Genomic DNA, 25,118 nt, shown 5'->3' on the forward strand with positions numbered 1-25,118 from the left:
AATATTTTGAACAAATTTTCTATAGAAATAAAATTTTGACAAAATTTTCTACAGAAATAAAATTTTTACAAAACTTTCTGTCGATATAAAATTTTGAGAAAATTTTCTATAGAAACAAAATGTTTGTAAAATTTTTTACAGAAGTAAAATTTTGACAAAATTTTCTATTGTAATAAAATTTTCTATAGAAATAAAAATTTTACAAAATTTTTTGTAAGAATAAAATGTTGACAAAATTTTCTATAGTAATAAAATTTTACAAAATTTTCTATAGAAATAAAATTTTGAGAAAATTTTCTTTAGGAATAATATTTTGAGCAAATTTTCTATAGAAATAAAATTTTGACAAAATTTTCTACAGAAATAAAATTTTTACAAAACTTTCTGTCGATATAAAATTTTGAGAAAATTTTCTATAGAAACAAAATGTTTGTAAAATTAGAAACAAAATTTTGCAAACATTTTTTACAGAAATAAAATGTTGACAAAATTTTCTATAGTAATAAAATTTTTACGAAATTTTCTTTAGGAATAAAATTTTGAGAAAATTTTCTATAGAAACAAAATGTTTGCAAAATTGTTTACAGAAGTAAAATTTTGACAAAATTTTCTATTGTAATAAAATTTTCTATAGAAATAAAAATTTTACAAAATTTTCTGTAAGAATAAAATGTTGACAAAATTTTCTATAGTAATAAAATTTTACAAAATTTTCTATAGAAATAAAATTTTGAGAAAATTTCCTTTAGGAATAATATTTTGAGCAAATTTTCTATAGTAATAAAATTTTGGCAAAATTGTCTACAGAAATAAAATTTTTACAAAACTTTCTGTCGATATAAAATTTTGAGAAAATTTTCTATAGAAACAAAATGTTTCTAAAACTGTTTACAGAAGTAAAATTTTGACAAAATTTTCTATAGTAATAAAATTTTGCAAAATTTTCTATAGAAATAAAATTTTGAGAAAATTTCCTATAGGAATAATATTTTGAGCAAATTTTCTATAGAAATAAATTTTTTGCCAATTTTTTCTACAGAAATAAAATTTTTACAAAGTTTTCGATAGAAATAAAATTTTGACAAAATTTTCCATAGTAATACAAATTTGACAAAATTTTCTATGGAAATAAAATTTGACAAAATTTTCTATTGAAATAAAATGTTGACAAAATTTTCTGTCGAAATAAAATTTTGACAAAATTTTCTGTCGAAATAAAATTTTGAGAAAATTTTCGACGCAAAAAATGTGTTTGGAATGTTTTCCATAGAAGTAAAATATGGCAAAATTTTCATTAGATTCAGTATTTTTAAAAAATTTAAATTTCTCGTTAGATCATAATATCAAAGTCCTTTGTGACGAAAAAATTTCATACTGACCACAAACATTTAATCAAAAACTTCAAAATAAGATTATTTTAAGTTTGATAGATGTTGGGTAAAATGTTATTAAAATTTTGGTAGATTATTTTTGGCACGAGTGGCAACCGTGTTCTTAACTAAATGAAGTAATGCTACTGGGAACAACCAATCGATGGTGGTGAGTGCATAAGATTCGGCCTGGCCGCATTTTCTGTTTTAAATTCTTTTTTTTTATATTTTTTAACTCGTATGCTGATATGTGGGCGAGTGTGTGTGTGTGCGAATGACGTTTGTTTTTTGTTAGCTCTACACGAGCTGTGGATGAGATGATTGCTATGTCACTTCATTTTCAAGTGAAGCAGCAGGAAGGGCGTGTTTCTTGAGCAAATAACACAATGACTTCCGTTTCCTTTACATTCTCTCTGTTTGAATATCCCTGTTCCTGCTATTTCTTTTGTGTTTGTATAGTTTCTTTTGTTGTGGTTGCCTCGTTTTGGTTTCATTCACCTAACCCGAGAGTGTGTAATCAAATAAAAGCTTTCCAACTATGGCTTGTCGATTGCTTAAGGATCTGTAAACTTTTTAATATGTGAGTGTTTTTCTTCCTTTTGTTTTTTTCTTATGAAAATGGGTGTATTTGATATTTTGTAACAAAAGCCTGGGTGATGTTTTGTTTATTAAAAACACATTAGAATCAACAAAATGATATTGCGATTTGTTACAAAATATCGCAATGGCAGACTTATGAAATTCCATCTCTAGTAACTTGTTTTTTAAAAGGTCTTTCTATCACTTTCTTTTCTGATTATACAAAAATCTATAATTTTAAACCAAAACTGATCAAAACATTTTATCTCGAAATTTTTATTTGAATGCATTAAAACATTGCTTTTAGTTTTCATTGTTGTTTTTTGAGCAGTTTCTGTCTTCATTAAAATTTTAAAAAGAAAACACAACTTACCAACAAATGGCAGGTTTTGGCTTGAAGGAGTAGTTTAACGGTTAAGGTCGTTACCACCAAACAACTTGGTACTTAAGTTTTGTTAGAAATTTCTATGATTTTTGGTTACGGAAATAAACAAAATGCAATATCAGAAGGGAAACATCAGAAGGGCACAAAGACAACATCATGTAGAATTTATGGACTACCACCACCACCATATCAACCACGAAGATATTAAGGGGAATGGTTGCTTGGTGCTTTCGGGGTATGCCTTTGCTTTCTTGATTGCATTTTTTTTTGTTGCTTCTATTGTTAGCCATTTGCCCTTATATGGAATCCCTTACTGGTGCTGCCAGTTGCCAGTTTTTCGGTAATGGCATTGTTGCAGAACTGAAGCTGGATTTGTTTTCTTTTGGTTTTGGCTTGAGGGGAAAATGCCTTAACTTGGCTTTTAGTTAGCTGCAATACCAAGGCTCTTCTTGTGGAAGGAGATTTGGGAATTTCATTTGCTGCTACTGTTCCTGCTGGCTGCCATTGCACCATTTGAAGTTGTTTATTGTTGTGCTAATCTCCGCCATGTGGCAATTCTTGCGGGCACTTTGGTGGTAATATTTTATTGTTTATTGCGGTTAGACGGTAGTAAGCATTGCGGCAATTCCCAGTCTACTATGCTGTTGCCCCAAAAAAAACTGCAGCTTCGTCTCCTCACCAAGTTACCATTATGGCTTTTCATATGTCTTTGGTATAGTCGTTTAGCCAAGACAATGTAATGACTTTTTATAGTGATTTTTGTTGTATATCCTCGATTGAAATTTACTTTCATTGTATTAGGAATCGAGATTGTGGAGATTATGGATGTATGGCCCTTTGGCGGGAGAAAACCAAAACAGAGGATATTGCACATATCATTGGCTTACATTGAATTTATGTTAAGATCAAAAAAAAAAAAAAAAAAACAAAACAAGGACAAGAAACAAAGGGGTGAATGATGTTTCCCATAAAACATAAAACATATCATGAAAAGCTTCCCCCACTTTTACAGTACATTACAATTTCCCCAAAATTTTATTTTATGGAAAATGTCGCCAATGTTTTATTTCTTAGGTAATTTTCCTCAAAACATAATTTTTATAGAAAATTTCGTCGAAATTTTATTACTATAAAGCATTTGTCGTCAAGATTTTTTTTGAAAAAAAATTGTCTCAAAATTTTATTTCTATAGAAAATTTTCTCAAAATTTTAATTTTTACAAAAAAAAAAAAAAATGTGGAAAATTTGTTTCTATAGAAAAATTCACCAACATTTTATTTCTATAGGAAAATTCCTCGTCATTTTCTTGTGTAGAAAATTTCGTCGAATATTTATTTCTATAGAAATTTCTTCGAAATATTATTTTTCCTCGAAATTTGTTTCTATAGAAAATTTTCTCAAAATTTAATTTCAGTAGAAAATTTCTTAATTTTTTTTTTTTTTGTATAGAGAATTTTCTCGCCTTTTGTTGCTATGAAAATTTTATAAAAATTTAATTTCTAATTTCCTCAAAATTCAATTTCTATAGAAAATTACTCCAAAATTTTATTTCTCTAGAAAATTTTCTCAAAATTTGAAATATTCACCAAAATTTCATTTCAGTACATAAGAAAATGTCGATGAATTTTACTAAAGAAAATTCATCGACATTTTCTTATGTAGAACATTTGCTCGAATTTTTTTCTATGGGAAATTATTCTGAAGTTTTATTTCTGTAGAGAATTTCCTCGAAATTTTATTCTATAGAAAAGTTCCTGAAAATTTAATTTCTATAGAAAACTTCACGTCAGTTTTTCCAAAATTTTATTTTTAAAGAAAATTTTCTCAACATTTAGATCTTTACAAAAAACTCGTACACAATTTGATTGTGTAGAAAATTTCACCAACATTTTATTTCTATAGAAAAATTCATTGACATTTTCTTATGTAGAAAATTTTGTAGAATTTTAATTTCCTCCAAATTTTGTTTCAATAGAAATCTTGCTCAATTTTTTTTTTGAACTTTTATTTTCGTAAAGAATTTCCTCTATATTTTATTCTATAGAAAAGTTCCTGCAAATATAATTTCTATCGAAAATTTCAACGAAGCTTTATTTCTATCGAAATTCTTTTCCTCTGTTGGTTAAGCTACACTTGTAGTTTAGTCCATGTATGGTTTTAAGCTGCAATAAAAAACAACAGAAATTCCTAACATTAATATATATAATTTTTTTTTGCAAAAAATTTCAACAAAATTTTTGTTCCTATAAAAATTTCACAAACATATTTCTTCTGTTCCCTAAAATTTTATTTCTAAAAACATATGCTCATACTTTAATATTTATAGAAAAATTCTGTTGAAAATTTCCACAAAACTAAGTTTATATATTCAATTTTGTAGACTTTTTTAAATAGAAAACTTCTTAAAAATACTATGTTTATCTTAACTTTTTATTTAAATATTTTATTCAATATTTTAATTCCCTAAAATATTTCGTGGAAATGAATTTTCGAGGAAATAAATGTGGGGTAGCTACATTTATTTCCTCGAAAATTGGTCCGACCATTAAAAAATTTCCCCAAAATTTTATATTATAGAATTTTTTTCCACATTCTATATCTAAAAAAAAAAAAATAATTTTCTCAAAATTTTTATTTTATTTTTTTTTGTTTTTTTGTTGAAACGTTGTTTCTATAAAATACTTTATGAAAGTTTTATTTTTATAGAAAATTTGATCAAAATTTTATTTCTATAGAAAATTTTGTCAAAATTTTATTTCGATAGAAAATTATGTCAAAATTTTATTTCGATAGAAAATTTTGTCAATATTTTTATTATAGAAAATTTTTTTCAAAATTTTTTTTTCTATAGAAAATTTCACCAAAATTTTATTTCTATACAATAATTTACCAAATTTCTATTTCTATACAAAATTTTACCAACATTTTATTTCTATACAAAATTTTACCAACATTTTATTTCTATAGAAAATTTTGCCAAAATTTTATTTCTATAGAAAATTTTGCCAAAATTTTGTTTCTATAGAAAATTATGTCAAGATTTTATTTCAATAGAAAATTATATCAAAATTTTATTTCTATAGAAAATTTGCCAAAATTTTATTTCGATAGAAAATTTTGTCAAAATTTTATTTTGATAGAAAGTTATATCAAAATTTATTTCTTTTGAAAATTTTGTCAATATTTTTATTATAGAAAATTTTGTCAACATTTTTTTCTACAGAAAATTTTGTCAAAATTTTATTTCTATACAATAATTTACCAAATTTCTATTTCTATACAATAATTTACTAAATTTCTATTTCTATAGAAAATTTTACCAAAATTTTATTTCTATAGAAAATTTTGCCAACATTTTATTTCTATAAAAAATTTTGCCAAATTTTTATTTCTATGGAAAATTTTGTCAAAAAATTATAGCTATAGAAAATTTTGTCAAAACTATATTTCTTTAGAAAATTTTTTCAAGAACAAAATTTTCTCAACGTTTGATTATTTCCCCAAAAATTTTATTTCTCTAGAAAATTTTGTCACAATATTATTTCTATAGAAAATTTTATCTATTTTGTTTGTTATTGTTGGTTTACTCTTCAATCATTATTGTTGTTTTTGATTTCAGCTTAAAACTATGCATTGACTAAACTGTGGTAATTCCGAAACAGCTGTACATCCAACCATCTTGCAGTCTATAGGGCTTTGCCCAAATAAATTTGACAAGCATACTCAGAGTTACCAGTATTTTTCTGGCTCTTGTCCCCAAATTATGATGGTTTCGTCCCCAAAAATCCCCAATTTAAACTTAAATTCCTCTCAAAAATCCCCAATACATTTTTGACAAGTTTTTTTTTTTTTTTTTTGAAAAAATAAATAACTAAATAAAGTTCTGCTGTAGAAAACTTAAAATTTTGTCAAATCCAGCAAGCTGCAATAAGATCAAGAATTCGAACCAGAACACCAAGAGACTGATGATCGTCTTCCAAATGCTGGAGATATGAAAATGCGAGTTCGGTTACCTTGTATTTATGAACGAAAATTTACTTCTAAATATTCAAATAGTAAAATTGGGTGGTAACACGTTGCCAAAGTAGGTAGAATTCTATCAGAAAGGGTAGATTTTTTATTGTTTGGTACATGGGTAGAATTTTTGATGTTTTGGTAGATTTTGCAAAGAGGTATTTCATAAATTTTCTATAGAAATAAACTTCTGAAAAAATTGTCTATATAAAAATAAAATTTTGAGAAAATTTTCTATATAGAAATAAAATTTTGAGAAAATTTTCTATATAGAAATAAAATTTTGAGAAAATTTTCTATATAGAAATAAGATTTTTACAAAATTTTCTATAGAAATAAAATTTTGAGAAAATTTTCTATAGAAATAAAATTTTGAGAAAATTTTCTATAGAAATACAATGTTGAGAAAATTTTCTATAGAAATAAAATTTTGTTAAAAAAGATTAAAATGATTTCTCGAAAAAATCCCCACAAAAATCCTCAAATTGATGGAAATTCCCCAACAAATCCCTAAGTCCCCAACTCAGAAATTTCGTCCCCATTCACGAAAAAATATTCCCAATTTGGGGGAAAATCCCCAATACTGGCAACACTGAGCATACTTGTCCTCTGTTGATTAAGCAACACTTGTAGTTTGGTCAATACATGGTTTTAAGCTGAAATCAAAAACAACAATAGTGATTAAAATTTTATTTATTTAGAAAATGTTGTCAAAATATTATTTCCATAGAAAATTTTATCAAAATTTTATTTCTATAGAAACCTTTGTCAAAATTTTATTTTTGTAAAAAAATTTTGTTAACATTTCATGTCTATGGAGAATTTTGTCAAAATTCTATATCAAAGAAAATTTTTGCAACATTTTATTTCTGTAGAAAATATTATCAAAATTTTATTTCTTAGAAAATTTTGTCAAAATTATAGCTCTATAGAAAATGTTGTCAAAATTTTATTTGTCTATAGAAAATTTTGTCAAAATTTTATTTCTATAGAAAATTTTGTCAAAATTTTATTTCTATAGAAAATTTTGTCAAAATTGTATTTCTATAGAAAATTTTGTCAAAATTGTATTTCTATAGAAAATTTTGTCAAAATTTTATTTCTATAGAAAATTTTGTCAAAATTTTATTTCGATAGAAAATTATGTCAAAATTTTATTTCGATAGAAAATTTTGTCAATATTTTTATTATAGAAAAATTTTTTCAAAATTTTTTTTCTATAGAAAATTTTGTCAAAATTTTATTTCTATAGAAAATTTTACCAAAATTTTATTTCTATACAATAATTTACCAAATTTCTATTTCTATACAAAATTTTACCAACATTTTATTTCTATAGAAAATTTTGCCAAAATTTTGTTTCTATAGAATTTTGCCAAAATTTTATTTCTATAGACAATTTTGCCAAAATTTTGTTTCTACAGAAAATTTTGCCAACATTTTATTTCGATAGAAATATTTTTTTGTTAAAATTTTATTTCGATAGAAAATTATATCAAAATTTATTTCTTTTGAAAATTTTGTCAATATTTTTATTATAGAAAATTTTGTCAACATTTTTTTCTACAGAAAATTTTGTCAAAATTTTATTTCTATACAATAATTTACCAAATTTCTATTTCTATACAATAATTTACTAAATTTCTAATTCTATAGAAAATTTTACCAAAATTTTATTTCTATAGAAAATTTTGCCAACATTTTATTTCTATAAAAAATTTTGCCAAATTTTTATTTCTATGGAAAATTTTGTCAAAAAATTATTGCTATAGAAAATTTTGTCAAAACTATATTTCTTTAGAAAATTTTTTCAAGAAAAAAATTATAGAAAATTTTCTCAACGTTTGAATATTTCCCCAAAAATTTTATTTCTCTAGAACATTTTGTCACAATATTATTTCTATAGAAAATTTTATTTATTTTGTTTGTTATTGTTGGTTTACTCTTCAATCATTATTATTGTTTTTGATTTCAGCTTAAAACCATGCATTGACTAAACTGTGGTAATTCCGAAACAGCTGTACATCCAACCATCATGCAGTCTATAGGGCTTTGCCCAAATAAATTTGACAAGCATACTTTTCCTCTCTTGATTAAGCAACACTTGTAGTTTAGTCAATACATGATTTTAAGCTGAAATCAAAAACAACAATAGTGATTAAAATTTCATTTATTTAGAAAATTTTGTCAAAATATTATTTCCATAGAAAATTTTATCAAAATTTTATTTCTATAGAAACCTTTGTCAAAATTTTATTTTTGTAAAAAAAAATTTGTTAACATTTCATGTCTATGGAGAATTTTGTCAAAATTCTACATCAAAGAAAATGTTTGCAACATTTTATTTCTGTAGAAAATATTATCAAAATTTTATTTCTTAGAAAATTTTGTCAAAATTTTATTTCTATGGAAAATTTTGTCAAAATTTTATTTCTATAGAAAATTTTGTCAAAATTTTATTTCTATAGAAAATTTTGTCAAAATTTTATTTCTATAGAAAATTTTGTCAAAAATTTATTTCTATAGAAAATTTTGTCAAAATTATAGCTCTATAGAAAATGTTGTCAAAATTTTATTTCTATGGAAAATTTTGTCAAAATTTTATTTCTATAGAAAATTTTGTCAAAATTTTATTTCTATACAAAATTTTGTCAAAATTTTGTTTCTATAGAAAATTTTGTCAAAATTATAGCTCTATAGACAATGTTGTCAAAATTTTATTTGTCTATAGAAAATTTTGTCAAAATTTTATTTCTATAGAAAATTTTGTCAAAATTTTATTTCTATAGAAAATTTTGTCAAAATTTTATTTCTATAGAAAATTTTGTCAAAATTTTATTTCTATAGAAAATTTTGTCAAAATTTTATTTCTATAGAAATTTTGTCAAAATTATAGCTCTATAGAAAATTTTGTCAGCAGTTTATTTCTATACAAAATTTTGTCAAAATTTTATTTCTCTAGCAAATGTTGTCAAAATTTTATTTGTCTATAGAAAATTTTGTCAAAATTGTATTTTTATAGAAAATTTTGTCAAAATTGTATTTCTATAGAAAATTTTATCAAAATTTTATTTCTATAGAAACTTTTGTCAAAATTTTATTTCTATAGAAAAGTTTGTCAAAATTTTATTTCTATAGAAAATTTTGTCAAAATTTTATTTCTATAGAAAATTTTGTAAAAATTTTATTTCTATAGACAATTTTGTCAAAATTTTATTTCTATAGAAAATTTTATAAAAATTTTATTTCTATAGACAATTTTGTCAAAATTTTATTTCTATAGAAAATATTGTCAAAATTTTATTTCTATAGAAAATTTTGTCAAAATTTCGTTTCTGTAGAAAATTTTGTCAAAATTTTATTTCTATAAAAAATTTTGTGAAAATTTGTATTTTTGTAGAGCTATTTGTTGAGATTTTATTTCGACAGAAAATTTTATTTAATTTTTTTGATACAAAAGTTTCCTTTTAATTTGATTTGTATAGAAGGTTTAGCATATGAAATTCCAGCAATAGTTTCTTACTGTAATTCACTTTCCCACAATTGTTTTTAAAATCTTCCACTATTATACGATAATGCCTAAGGATTTGTTTTTTTCTATAAAATTTCCATAGAAACTATTTATTCAAAAAATCAATTAAAACACAATACACGAGAACAATTAATAAAAACAATGAAAATACCATCATTTAATGCTCTAGGCTAGAGCTTCCCTTACTTTAATGCCTTCTTTGTTAAGGAAGGAAAAGAGAGAAGAAAAAAAAAACAAATTCTGTAACACTTGTTTCGTCTTCAATTTCCATTTTGTTCTTTTTTCTTCTCTCTCCCGCTCTGTAGCCATCTATTTAATATAAAATTGCATCATAAATTAAAATGCTACATAATTTGCAGCTGGAAATGGCAGGCTACATGCTTACACTTTTATAAAACTGTTCTATATTTTGCAACTGCAAGAAATCCAAACGAAATGAGAATTCTACATTTAAGACACAAGTGGTTTTTATAGTTCATCGCCAGTATGGTTGGGAAATCATAACGAAAATGAGAAGTAGAAAACTAAAGTCAGTGCAAATGGATTTTTTTTGTTTCCCAGTTTTTTTTTATGTTTCAAAATTCAATTATTTTGAGTAGGTATTTTTCTTTAATTTTTTCCAAGCAGCCTAGGGGAAAATACTTTCATTCTTGGAGTTTTAAAATTTTGATACAATTGCAAATAGTTTATTTTTATAGAGAGTGAGAGAGAGTAGACATATTAATTTGTATTCAGCCATTGCTAATTGAATCATCTAAGGATACTAAAAGTGCATGAATTTTTAAAGAAGATGAACCCATTCCACAGGCTCCAATAATATTCATAGTTAGCTTAGGTTAGGTAAAGTGATAGCCCCTTATATCAGACTCACTTTAGCTTTGGACACATTGGGCAAATATTTGAAACAAATCAAAAAAAAAAATCGTCGCCACAAACAAACCATATTTACCTCATATTACATATATAACATCATGATAGGATTATTTTCCAAAAACCGTATCAAGATATTTGGAAAATGATTCTGGAAAAATGTCTGACACTCATTTTGGTCAAATATTTGCCTAGTATGACCATACATTCTGAGTCGATCTAAGCATGTCCGTCCGTCCGTCCGTCTGTTGAAATCACGCTAACTTCCGAACGAAACAAGCTATAGACTTGAAACTTGGCACAAGTAGTTGTTATTGATCTAGGTCAGTATTGCCATATCGTTCCACTTTTACATATTGCCCCATAGAAACATACCCCCAGATTTGGCTTGCGGAGCCTCTAAGAGAAGCAGATTTCATCCGATCCGGCTGAAATTTGGTACATGGTGTTAGTATATGGTCTCTAACAACCATACAAAAATTGGTCCACATCGGTCCATAATTATATATAGCCCCCATATAAACCGATCCCCCGATTTGGCTTGCGGAGCCTCTAAGAGAAGAAAGTTTCGTCCGATCCGGCTGAAATTTGATACATGGTGTTAATATATGGTCTCTAATGACCATGCAAACATTGATCCACATCAGTCAGATAGTATTGCAAATGGGCCATATCGGTCCACTTTTACGTATAGCCCCCATATAAACGTACCCCCAGATTTGGCTTACGGAGCCTCTAAGAGAAGCAAATTTTATCCGATCCGGATGAAATTTGGTACATGGTATTAGTATATGGTCTCCAACAACCATGTAAAAATTGGTCCACATCGGTCAATAATTATATATAGCCGCCATATAAACCGAACCCCCGATTTGGCTTGCGGAGCCTCTAAGAGAAGCAAATTTCATCCGATCCGGCTGAAATTTGGTACTTGGTGTTAATATATGGTCTCTAATGACCATGCAAAAATTGATCCACATCAGTCCACAATTATAAAGGGTGATTTGTTAAGAGCTTGATAACTTTTTTTTTTTAAAAAAACGCATAAAATTTGCAAAATCTCATAGGTTCTTTATTTGAAACGTTAGATTGGTCCATGACATTTACTTTTTGAAGATAATTTCATTTAAATGTTGACCGCGGCTGCGTCTTAGGTGGTCCATTCCGAAAGTCCAATTTTGGGCAACTTTTTCGAGCATTTCGGCCGGAATAGCCCGAATTTCTTCGGAAATGTTGTCTTCCAAAGCTGGAATAGTTGCTGGCTTATTTCTGTAGACTTTAGACTTGACGTAGCCCCACAAAAAATAGTCTAAAGGCGTCAAATCGCATGATCTTGGTGGCCAACTTACCGGTCCATTTCTTGAGATGAATTGTTCTCCGAAGTTTTCCCTCAAAATGGCCATAGAATCGCGAGCTGTGAGGCATGTAGCGCCATCTTGTTGAAACCACATGTCAACCAAGTTCAGTTCTTCCATTTTTGGCAACAAAAAGTTTGTTAGCATCGAACGATAGCGATCGCCATTCACCGTAACGTTGCGTCCAACAGCATCTTTGAAAAAATACGGTCCAATGATTCCACCAGCGTACAAACCACACCAAACAGTGCATTTTTCGGGATGCATGGGCAGTTCTTGAACGGCTTCTGGTTGCTCTTCACTCCAAATGCGGCAATTTTGCTTATTTACGTAGCCATTCAACCAGAAATGAGCCTCATCGCTGAACAAAATTTGTCGATAAAAAAGCGGATTTTCTGCCAACTTTTCTAGGTAATAAAATTCAATGATTTGCAAGCGTTGCTCGTTAGTAAGTCTATTCATGATGAAATGTCAAAGCATACTGAGCATCTTTCTCTTTGACACCATGTCTGAAATCCCACGTGATCTGTCAAATACTAATGCATGAAAATCCTAACCTCAAAAGAATCACCCTTTATATAACCCCCATATAAACCGATACCCCGATTTGGCTTGCGGAGCCTCTAAGAGAAGCACATTTTATCCGATCCGGCTGAAATTTCGTATATGGTGTTTGTATATGGTATCAAACAACTGTGCAAAAATTGGTCCACATTGGTCCATAATTATATATAGCCCCCATATAAACGGATCCCCAAATTTGACCTACGGAGCCTCTTGGAAGAGCAAAATTCATCTGATTCTGTTGAAATTTGGTACGTGATGTTAGTATATGGTATCCAACAACCATGCAGGAATTGGTTCATATCAGTCCATAATTATATATAGCCCTCCATATAAACCGATCCCCAGATTTGACCTCCGGTGCCTTTTGGAGAGACAAAATTAATCCGATCCGGCTGAAATTTGGTACGTGGTGTTAGTATATGATATTTAACAACCATGCCAAAAGTTGTCCATATCAGTCCATCATCATATATAGTCCCCATATAAACCGATCCCGAGATTTGTTTTTGGAGCCTCTTGGAGGAGCAAATTTCATCCGAGTCAGTTGAAATTTGGTACATTGTGCTAGTATGTGGCCGTTAACAATCCATTCCTACCTACACATAAAAAAATTTCACGAAAAATTTTTCAATTAAAATTTAAATTGAGTTTTAAAAAATATTCAATTAAAAATTTAATTGATTCAACAAATTTTTTAATTGAAACAAAAATCAATCACAAAAATAATAGTATCAATTAATTTTTTAATTGGATCAATTAACTGTTTAATTGACCTTCAATTAATTTTTTAATTGATACTATCATTTCTGTGATTGAAGACATTTCAATTAAAAATTAATTGGATCAATTAATTTCGTGATTGAATCAGAAAAAAATTTTTTTGTATGTAGCCCTCAGATAAATCGATCCCCAATCACACAAAAATTGGTCCATATCAAGTTCATAATTGTACAACCTCAAAAAAAAATTGCTTCTGTAACATATACCCCAAAAACATTTTGCTTCAAGCATATATATTTTCAGGATTGGTCCAAACAAATTATTGTTTGTATTGTTCAAACATATTATGTTTCACCTTAGGCATACACTGGTAGAAAAAAATTTTAACGAACTTTTCTATGTGTATATGTTATATAGTTTTAAGGCGCCAATTGGTTACTTCCATTCTTTTACTTCCAGCTTACTCTCTAGGTCTCTCATTCCAAACACATATATTTTGATAGCCTGTTTCTAAATTGGTACATGTTTGCATCCAAGCATATTATATTTACAAACATTTTATGTCCCAAACATAATATGTTCTAACATATTATCATATATGTCCCAAACATGTTATGCTAGTTTATGAACATGTATGCTTGCACTTACAAATATTGTGTTAAAAAATTTGAATTCCAAACACATAATTTTTACACCCAAACATATGAAAAACGGTCGGTTTTCATCCGTGTATATAGCCCCCATATAAGCGACCCCCATATTTCAATTCTGGCTCTCTACGTACCGTGCAAAAGTCCGTATCGATTCGTAATTATTTGTAGACTTGCCTACACATACTTTTTATACCGACCACCATAAAATGTTGACGGGGGTATAATAAGTTTGTCATTCCGTTTGTAACACATCGAAATATCGATTTCCGACTATATAAAGTATATATATTCTTGATCAGGGAGAAATTCTAAGACAATATAAGCATGTCCGTCTGTCCGTCTGTCTGTTGTAATCACGCTACAGCCTTCAATAATGGCGCTATCATCCCGAAATTTGGCACAGATTAGTTTTTTGTTTGCAGGCAGGTCAAGTTCGAAGATGGGCTATATCGGTCCAAGTTTTGATATAGTCCCCATATAAACCGATCTCCCGATTTGGGGTCTTGGGCCTATAAAAACCGTAGTTTTTATCAGATTTGCCTGAAATTGGAAATCTAGAGGTATTTTGGGACCATAAAGAGATGTGTCGAAAATGGTCCGTATCGGTCCATGTTTTAGTATAGCCCCCATATAGACCGATCTCCCGATTCTGCTTCTTAGGCGTCTAGAAACAGTATTTTCTATCCGATTTGTCTGAAATTGAAAATCTAGAGGTATTTTAGGACCATAAGGAGGTGTGTCGAAAATCGTTCGTATCGGTCCATGTTTTGATATAGCCCCCATATAGACCGATCTCCCGATTTTGCTTCTTGGACGTCTAGAAACTATATTTACCATCCGATTTGCCTGAAATTGGAAATCTAGAGGTATTGTGGGACTATAAAGAGGTGTGTCGAAAATGGTCCGCATCGGTCCATGGTTTGATATAGCCCCCATATAAACCAACCTCCCGATTTGGAGTCTTGGGCCTATAAAAACCGTAGTTTTTATCCAATTTGCCTGAAATTAGAAATATAGACCATAAAAAGGTGTGCCGAAAATGGTGCTCATCGGTCCATGTTTTGGTATAGCCCCCATATAGACCGATATCCCGATTTTGCTTTTAAGGCTTCTAGAAACTATATTTACCATCCGATTTGCCTGAAATTGGAAATCTAGAGGTACTTGAGGACCATAAAAAGGTGTGCCGAAAATGGTGCTCATCGGTCCATGTTTTGATATAGCCCCCATAGAGACTGATTTCCCGATTTTGCTTCTTGGGCTTCTAGAAACTATATTTTCTATCCGATTTTCCTGAAATTGAAAATCTAGAGTTCTTTTGGGACCATAAAAAGGTGTGCCGAAAATGGTGCTCATCGATCCATTTTTTGGTATAGCCCCCATATAGACCGATCTCCCATTTTGCTTCTTGGGCTTCTAGAAACTATATTTACCATCCGCTTTGCCTGAATTCTTGAGCTACAATAAACTGTATTTATTACATGATTTGCCTGAAATTCGAAATCTAGTGGTATTTTTAGACCACAAATAAGAGTGCCGAAATTGAGGTATATCGGTCCATATTTTGGTATAACCCCCATATAGACTGATCTCTCGATTTTTACTTCTTGGGCGTCTAGAGACTATATTTTCTGGCCGATTTGTTTGAAATTGAAAATCTGGAGATATTTTAAGATCACAAATATGTGAGTAGCAAATGGTGCCTATCGGTCCATGTTTTGGTATAGCCCCCATATACACCGATCTCCCGGCTTTATTTCTTGGGCTTCTAGAATCCGTAGTTTTTATCCGATTTGCTGGAAATTAGTAATCTGTAATAAAATTTTAGACAAACGAAATGTCTTTTTCTTATAAAGTGTTTTCGTTTATTCAACGATTGTCTCTAAAATTTGTGTCAAAAGAAAACTTTGCTTTCTCAAAAAAGAAAACACCTCTTTCAGGGTATAGCAGGCGCACTGGTCATGAAAATTGCTTCAAACTGAAAGTAAAAGTTCCAGATTTTACTCATCGTATTTAAATAAATGCGGAAAAATCTACAGATTGAAGATTTTAAATCAAGGCGTAATTTCAACATATACACGATATGTTTATATTTTCTCTAAAACTCTAACAAAATTGGTTCTCATAAATCCAGAATCTTATCTGGTCTTCATAGGTAGAATCTTTAAAGTTTGTCTTCGGGAGCTGGCTCGTTTGGGAGAAGATTTGTCATCAAACCTCCTACAATTCTATATATTATCAAGTAACCCACTACGACGAAGAGTTTTCATAGTAAACTATTATACTTGATTCATGGTGGTGGGTATTTAAAATTCGGCTCGGCCGAATTTACTGCTTTGTATATTTGTTTTGTCTAATATATACCACGTATGGACTAAGTCACAATTTAGAAAACGATGCTAAGAAATTTTAAAATACCTTGTCATCGGTAAGTATTACCACAACCCAAGTAATTCAACTGTGGATGACAGTCTTTCGTAGAAGTTTCTACGCAATCCATGGTGGAGGGTACATAAGATTCGGCCTGGCCGTACTTACGGCCGTATATACTTGTTTATTACTGAATTGAGTGGCTTATCCCAGTAATGGCTACTTTCACAATCATTCAATTTAGCTCATTATTTCTAAGGTTTCTTCTGAAGTGCAGCACAATATATAGACTACTCATGTTGGCTTAAATCTCAATATTTTTATATATTTTGAAAGATATATGCCAAATAATTGACCATTCCTAATGTAACCCTCTCTGCAAACCATAATTTTCGAGAAGGTCTTAACAAAAGCTCAATATTTTAAGCATTGCACTTTAACATGAATTGGCACTGGTGTCACTATCGTATATGTGAGGCTTTTACATTTTTTTCTATTTTGAAAAGGCTTTACATTTGTACTCCATTTTTATAGGTTCTTTATTATATTTATTCTTTTGCAACGCTTGCTTCCTTTGTGATTGTGGGTCAGGACAATGGAGTGGAATCAAAAAAGAAAATATTCTTGCATTGTAGAACTGAATAGCATTTGCATTGCAGCAGGATCTGTATCGACCATATTCGCGGGCACTAAACAAAACAGTCCATTTGCTAGAGAGACCACTACAGATAAAAAAAAAACAAAAACTATCCTTGCAATTGTTGCAGGATTATTTGAGATGTTGCAGTTGGTGTTTTTTTTTTTCTGTGGTGAAAACAGCTCTTTGTAAAGGGTCGCCCCCTTGCATTGAATTGCTATTGGCTTTATGCTCTTCATATTGCCAATTGACTTTTGCTTTAACATATTTCCTGTTGTGCTATATTTTTGTAGCTGAGAACAAAAATTGAAAGATTTCAAAAGCAAATTTTTGATATATTTTCGCTTTTATCATTGTAGCTTTGAAAAATTTAACTAGGGCAAGTGCCTTTGGAAATTGGTGAGTGTCGTAATGTTTGTTTCCAAATTAAAGTGGTTCTTTATTGAATAGGTATAAAAAATGCTTCACTATGGAATGGGACTACGGGTTACACTAACTTTGACATCCATTTGTAATTAGGATACTGATCCATATATCAAAATATTTTGTTTTCTTTTTGCTCAGTATTTTTGTTATGATGTAATATAGTTTTATAGGCTTTGTATTACAGAATGTTTGAATTAATAAAAATAAATATATCAACAAAGGTATTAATGTTCAAAAATAATGTCAAAATTATACAATTATAATTACACTGGAAAAAATATTATCGTGAGGCCAAAGATTTCATGTCCTTAAAATACGAATGCAAAGTTTGCTTAGTATAGAAGACGCATTTCTCTAATATAAAGTTTTTTTTCCTTGTCCAAAAGTCGATCAACTTTTCAATGAAGTCGTATTGTCCTTATAATTAAGTGATTTCACTTAAAAATGGGTATCATAACATGAAAAAAAATTTTTGGGGGTAAGGTCAACTTGACTTTAATAATTCGTTAACTCGTTTTTAAGGGACTTTGATGGCATATGAAGAAAAAAGCTGAAAAAACGAAAAATTAAAATTTGCTTCCTAGTAGTGCAAGTACACAAAACCCAAATTTAAAAGAGAATTGTGTCTTAAAAGTATCATTACTTGTATTCTCCGCTTCTTTGGCTCGGAATCAATACCAAAATTGTTAAAGTAAAGACAAAATCTTTGGAACGGGACATGCGTTTTTTTTTTCAGTGTAACGTCAGATTAAACCAAAGACGCAAAATTCTTAAAATCAGTATCTGCCTATTTCTTAAGTTTTTTATACCCTCCATTATAGGATGGGGGTATATTAACTTTGTCATTCCGTTTGTAACACATCGAAATATTGCTCTAAGACCCCATGAAGTATATATATTCTGGGTCGTGGTGAAATTCTGAGTCGATCTAAGCATGTCCGTCCGTCCGTCCGTCCGTCTGTTGAAATCACGCTAACTTCCGAACGAAACAAGCTATCGACTTGAAACTTGGCACAAGTAGTTGTTATCGATGTAGGTCGGATGGTATTGAAAATGGTCCATATCGGACCACTTTTACGTATAGCCCCCATATAAGGGACCCTCAGATTTGGCTTGCGGAGCCTCTAAGAGAAGCAAATTTCATCCGATCCGGCTGAAATTTGGTACATGATATTGGTATGTGGTCTCTAACAACCATGCACAAATTGGTCCAATCCGGTTGTAATTTGGAACATGGTGTTAGTATATATATATATATATATATATATATATATATATATATATATATATATATATATATATATATATATATATATATATATATATATATATATATATATATATATATATATATATATATATATATATATATATATATATATATATATATATATATATATATATATATATATATATATATATATATATATATATATATATATATAAAGGTTCTCCAGATTTGACCTCCGGAGCCTCTTGGAGGAGCAAAATTCATCCGATCCGGTTCAAATTAGGAACGTGGTGTTAGTATATGGTCGCTAACAACCATACCAAAATTGGTTCAATCACACAAAAATTGATCCATATCGGTTCATAATCATGGTTGCCACTAGAGCCAAAAATAATCTACCAAAATTTTATTTCTATAGAAAATTTTGTCAAAATTTTATTTCTAGAAAAAATTTTGTTAAAATTTTATTCGGTTCATAATAAAATTTTCATCATTGTCAAAATTTTATTTCTATAGAAAATTTTGTCAAAATTTTATTTCTATAGAAAATTATGTTCAAATTTTATTCGGTTCATAATCATGGTTGCCACTCGAGCCAAAAATAACCTACCAAGATTTTATTTCTATAGAAAATTTTGTCAAAACTTTATTTCTATAGAAAATTTTGTTAAAATTTTATTTCTGTAGAAATTTTTGTCAAAATTTTCTTTCTATAAAAAATTTTGTCAAAATTTTTATTTCTATAGAAAATTTTGTGAAAATTTTATTTCTATAGAAAATTTTGTTAAAATTTTATTTCTGTAGAATATTTTGTCAAAACTTTATGTCTACTTTGTAAAACTGAATTATATAAGTATTGGATCGATCTTTTTTGATGTAATATATACCACGTATGGACTTGCATACAATTTAGAAGATGGTGTTAGGAGGTTTTAAGATACCTTGCCATTGGCAAGCGTTACCGCAACTTAAGTAATTTGATTCTGGATGGCAGTGTTTAGAAGAAGTTTCTACGCAATCCATGATGGAGGGTACATAAGCTTCGGCCTGGCCGAACTTACGGCCGTATATACTTGTTTAGTTTAAAATAAATTTTGTTAAAATTTCATTTCTATAGAAAATTTTGTCAAAACTTCTATAGAAAATTTTGTCAAAATATTATTCCTATAGAAAATTTTGTGAAAATGTTATTTCTATAGAAAATTTTGTTAAAATTTTATTTCTATAGAAAAATTTGTCAAACTGAATTACATACGCATTTAATCGGTATTTTTTATTTAATATATACCACGTATGGACTTACTTACAATTTAGAAGACGGTGTCAGGAAGTGTTAAGAAACCTTGTCATCGGCAAATGTTACCGCAACCCAAGTAATTCGATTGTTTATGAAAGTCTTCAGTAGAAGTTTCTACGCAATCCCTGGTGGAGGGTACATAAGATTCGGCCTGGCCGAACATACGGCCGTATATACTTGTTGTATTTTTGTTTTTAATTTCCTCATCCAAATGAACTTGCAAAGCACAACTTCTAAAGCAATGCAAAGGATCCAAAAATGAAGTATTTTTGTCCTATGACAAGCCCATGTAAAATTCATTGGAGATGATCCAAGTTTGCACTACTTCCGGATCACAAATTGGGGATCCAAAGTACTTTTGTGGAAGCTCTTTTTTGCTGGGTCGTAATAATAACGAAAATTTTCCTATCAATGAATTTTTTCATTGTCACAAATTTAAGACACATTTTGTTAATTTATCGAAAATGTTTTGCTACCAGTGTGGTTTGCACAATTAGGTCAATATATTTTTCAGTGTATAATGAAGTATATAAAGATATTCTATGGCATTTATTTGCTATTTCGTGCAATGAGTATACAATTTAAGTTTTATTTTCGAATTTTTTTTTTAAGACTAACAATAATGCACACGAAAGCATTTCCATCCATACAAGGCAAATAAAAATAAGAAGAAAAATCTGTTTGCCTTCACTAACTGGCTAAGTACAAAGGAGTGCTGAAGCATATATGCATTAACTCACACACACTCGCATACAATTTAAACCTATACAATAGAACATTTTGTGTAACAAAACAAGAAAATGGTATTTAAAAAAAAAAAATAAAATAAAAGTATAGGAAAAGCAAAAAAAATATATATATATATATATACTCAAGTCTTTTGTAATGTACATTAAATGTATCAAAACAATACTAACCTAAAAACACACAAAACGAATTGTTACTTACTAACACATATACACATATGAACATATATTTATGCATTTTATGTGCATGCACAGAGGACAACAATGTGACAGCTTAAAAGGACACAATACTCTAAATAGGATAAAAATAACTGCAGTTTTGTTAAAACTTTGAAGAAGTAAAAAAATTCACACACACACTCACATGAGCATACACAATGCAAAACTATAGCCAAGGTATTCACATTTATATGTTTTGTGATATCCTGAGTCAAAACAAACAGGGACAATGACACTTTAACACCTAAACATATCCCAGAAATAAATAAATACTCCATTTCTCCCGCACAGAACACATACCTAAGCACTCTCTGTGTCTGTCACTGTAGAAAATGTAGAGATGTACATGGGGCTCTATATCCCTGTATATTTGAATACTAAAAGCATTGAGGTATTTGCACAATTGCATAGAAAAGAAGATAATATTTTCACACAACGGTTTTCCAGTCATCAGACCTGTTCGGATGCCCATATAGGACCCTCATATCCACTACAGGCAAATGGTTTTGCATACTCATGCATAGAAATGTATATTCATGAATGGTGGAAAATGGGATTTTTTTTTTCATTCTATATATGATGTGGGGATTTTTTTGCAAATATAAAACATCAAGCCATAATAAATCGGACAATTGAAGCAAAAATGGGGCATAACAAAAACTTATTTCTAAAATCTTCAAGGCATCTACAAGTATGTCGGGATTTACTTTAGAGAAAAATGTATTTTTTTATTCAATTACGAAATTAGTTGAATCAGTTGAACAATAAATTGATTTAATTAATTTATGTGCCATTTTTTTTTTTCAATAAAAATTAAGTGCATCATTAAACTTTATTATTTGCTTGGTTATAAACCATAACCAAAAAATGATCAAGGGCATATTATAAGTTTGCTTATGTCAGTAAAATGGTTCTCGGAACAGATACCAGAAGAAAGTAACTGCTGCACCAATGGATCGAAGATGAAGGAAATTTTCTGTAGAAAAATTTGTCAAAATTTTATTTCTATAGAAAATTTTGTCAAAATTTTATTTCTATAGAAAATTTTGTCAAATTTTTATTTCTATAGAAAATTTTGTTAAAATTTTATTCCTATAGAAAATTTTGTCAAAATTTTATTTCAATAGAAAATTTAGTCCAAATTTTATTTCTATAGAAAATTTTGTCAAAATATTATTTCTATAGAAACTTTTGTAAAAATTTTATTTCTATAGAAAATTTTGTCAAATTTTTATTTCTATAGAAAATTTTGTCAAAATTGTATTTCTATAGAAAATTTTGTCAAAATTTTATTTCTATAGAAAATTTTGTCAAAATTTTATTTCTATAGAAAATTTTGTCAAAATTTTATTTCTATGAAAAATTTTGTCAAAATTTTATATTTATAGAAAATTTTGTCAAAATTTTATTTCTATAGAAAATTTTGTCCAAATTTTATTTCTATAAAAAATTTTCTCAACTTTTTAATTCTGTAGAAAATTTTGTCAAAATTTTATTTAAAATCGATGATTTGAGTTTGGCAAAGGAAAAGCGACATGCTTGCAAATTTGTTTAGGCAGTAGCCGACTATCAAACCTTTTTTCGGAAGGTTCAAGTGTAGTTCACTTAGGGTTGAGTGGATTACCCGAATTTATTCTGATAATTGGTTGATAGTTTTACTGCAAGTAGAGGATGCTGATGAGGAATGTGGTAATTCCGAAACATCTGTACATCCAACCATCTTGCAGTCTATAGGGCTTTGCCCAAATAAATTTGACAAGCATACTTTTTAAACTACACTTGTAGTTTAGTCAATGTATGGTTTTAAGCTGAGATCAAAAACAAAAAATATTTTTTTTACTATAGAAAATTTTGTCAAAATTGTATTTCTATAGAAAATTTTGTCAAAATTTTATTTCTATAGAAAATTTTGTCAAAATTTTATTTCTATAGAAAATTTTGTCAAAATTTAATTTCTATGGAAAATTTTGTCAAAATTTTATATTTATAGAAAATTTTGTCAAAATTTTATATTTATAGAAAATTTTGTCAAAATTTTATATTTATAGAAAATTTTGTCAAAATTTTATATTTATAGAAAATTTTGTCAAAATTTTATATTTATAGAAAATTTTGTCAAAATTTTATATTTATAGAAAATTTTGTCAAAATTGTATGTTTAGAGAAAATTTTGGGAAAATTTTATTTTCATAGAAAATATTGTCAAAATTTTATTTCAATAGAAAATTTTGTCAAAATTTTATTTCTATAGAAAATTTTGTCAAATTTTTATTTCTATAGAAAATTTTGTCAAATTTTTATTTCTATAGAAAATTTTGTCAAAATTTTATTTCAATAGAAAATTTAGTCCAAATTTTATTTCTATAGAAAATTTTGTCAAAATTTAATTTCTATAGAAAATGTCAGCATTTTATTTCTATAGAAAATTTTGTCAAAATTTTATTTCTATAGAGAATGTTGTCAATATTTTGTGTCTATAGAAAATTTTGTCAAAATGTTATTTCTATAGAAAATTTTTTCACAATTTTATTTCTGTAGAAAATGTTGTCAAAATTTTATATTTATAGAATATTTTGTCAAAATTTTATATTTATAGAACATTTTGTCAAAATTTTATTTCTATAGAAAATTTTCTCAAAATTTTATTTCTATAGAAAATTTTGTCAAAATTTTATTTCTATAGAAAATTTTGTCAAAATTTTATTTCTATAGAAAATTTTGTCAAAATTTATTTCTATAGAATATTTTGTCAACATTTTTTTTCTATAGAAAATTTTATTAAAATTTTATTTCTATAGAAAATTTTGTCACAATTTGCTGCAAGTAGAGGATGCTGATGAGGAATGTGGTAATTCCGAAACGTGCGTCCATCGAACCATCTTGCAGTCTATAGGGCTTTGCCCAAATAAATTTTACAAACATTCTTTTCCTCTGTTGGTTAAGCTACACTTGTAGTTTAGTCAATGTATGGTTTTAAGCTGCAATAAAAAAAAATAACAATTTTATTTCTATAGAAAATTTTGTCAAAATTTTATATTTATAGAACATTTTGTCAAAATTTTATAGTTATAGAACATTTTGTCAAATTTTTATTTCTATAGAAAATTTTGTCAAAATTTTATTTCTATAGAAAATTTTGTCAGAATAATATTTCTATAGAAAATTTTGTCAAAATTTTATTTCTATACAAAATTTTGTCAAATTTTTAATTCTATAGAAAATTTTGTCAAATTTTTAATTCTATAGAAATTTTTTTCAAAATTTTTTTTCTATAGGAAATTTCGTCAAAATTTTATTGCTATAGAAAATTTTGTCAAAATTTTATTTCTATAGAAAATTTTCTCAAAATTTTATTGCTATAGAAAATTTTGTCAAAATTTTATTGCTATAGAAAATTTTGTCAAAATATTATTTCTATAGAAAATTTTGTCAAAATATTATTTCTATAGAAAATTTTGTCAAAATTTTATTTCTATAGAAAATTTTGTCCAAATTTTATTTCTATAGAAAATTTTGTCAAAATTTTAATGCTATAGAAAATGTTGTCGAAATATTATTTCTATAGAAAATTGTGGCAAAATTTTATTTCTATAGAAAATTTTGTCAAAATTTTATTTCTATAGAAACTTTTGTAAAAATTTTATTTCTATAGAAACTTTTGTAAAAATTTTATTTCTATAGAAAATTTTGTCGAAATTTTAGTTCTGTAGAAAATTTTGTCGAAATTTTATTTCTATAGAAAATTTTGTCAAAATTTTGTATCTACTGAAAATTTTATCATAATTTTATTTCTATATATATTTAACTAAACATGAAACGGGTTAGCACTCAGTGATAAAAGAGAAGTTCACCTTCGGTGGTATCACAATGGATTGAATAGTCTAAACGAGCCTGAACTAATCGACTGCCATTATATCTAATCTTACCTACGATTTACAAAAATATAACCACATTATCCTCATGGCTTAACGACCCAAATTTAAAATAAGGTAAATTTTGCGACACCAGACCTCTTATAATACATGTTCAATCATCAGCCTTATCTCATTGATTCTAATTTGGTCGAGACTTAGGTGTAGATTCCATACACACTACCTGGTAAAAAATCTTTTTAAAAACCTCTTAAAGAAACTTTTTAAATTTTCTT

The 25,118-nt window shown here is 27.8% G+C and overlaps 1 protein-coding gene across 7 annotated transcripts in view; it reads left to right on the forward strand.

Moving 5' to 3' along the window:
• Positions 1-25,118, forward strand: part of nrm (neuromusculin) — an 837,985-nt gene that overhangs the window by 371,572 nt on the left and 441,295 nt on the right. The gene's annotated exons all lie outside the window — the stretch shown is intronic.

Source organism: Haematobia irritans, chromosome 4 (assembly GCF_050003625.1).
Source record: "Haematobia irritans isolate KBUSLIRL chromosome 4, ASM5000362v1, whole genome shotgun sequence".
Lineage (NCBI taxonomy): Eukaryota > Metazoa > Arthropoda > Insecta > Diptera > Muscidae > Haematobia > Haematobia irritans.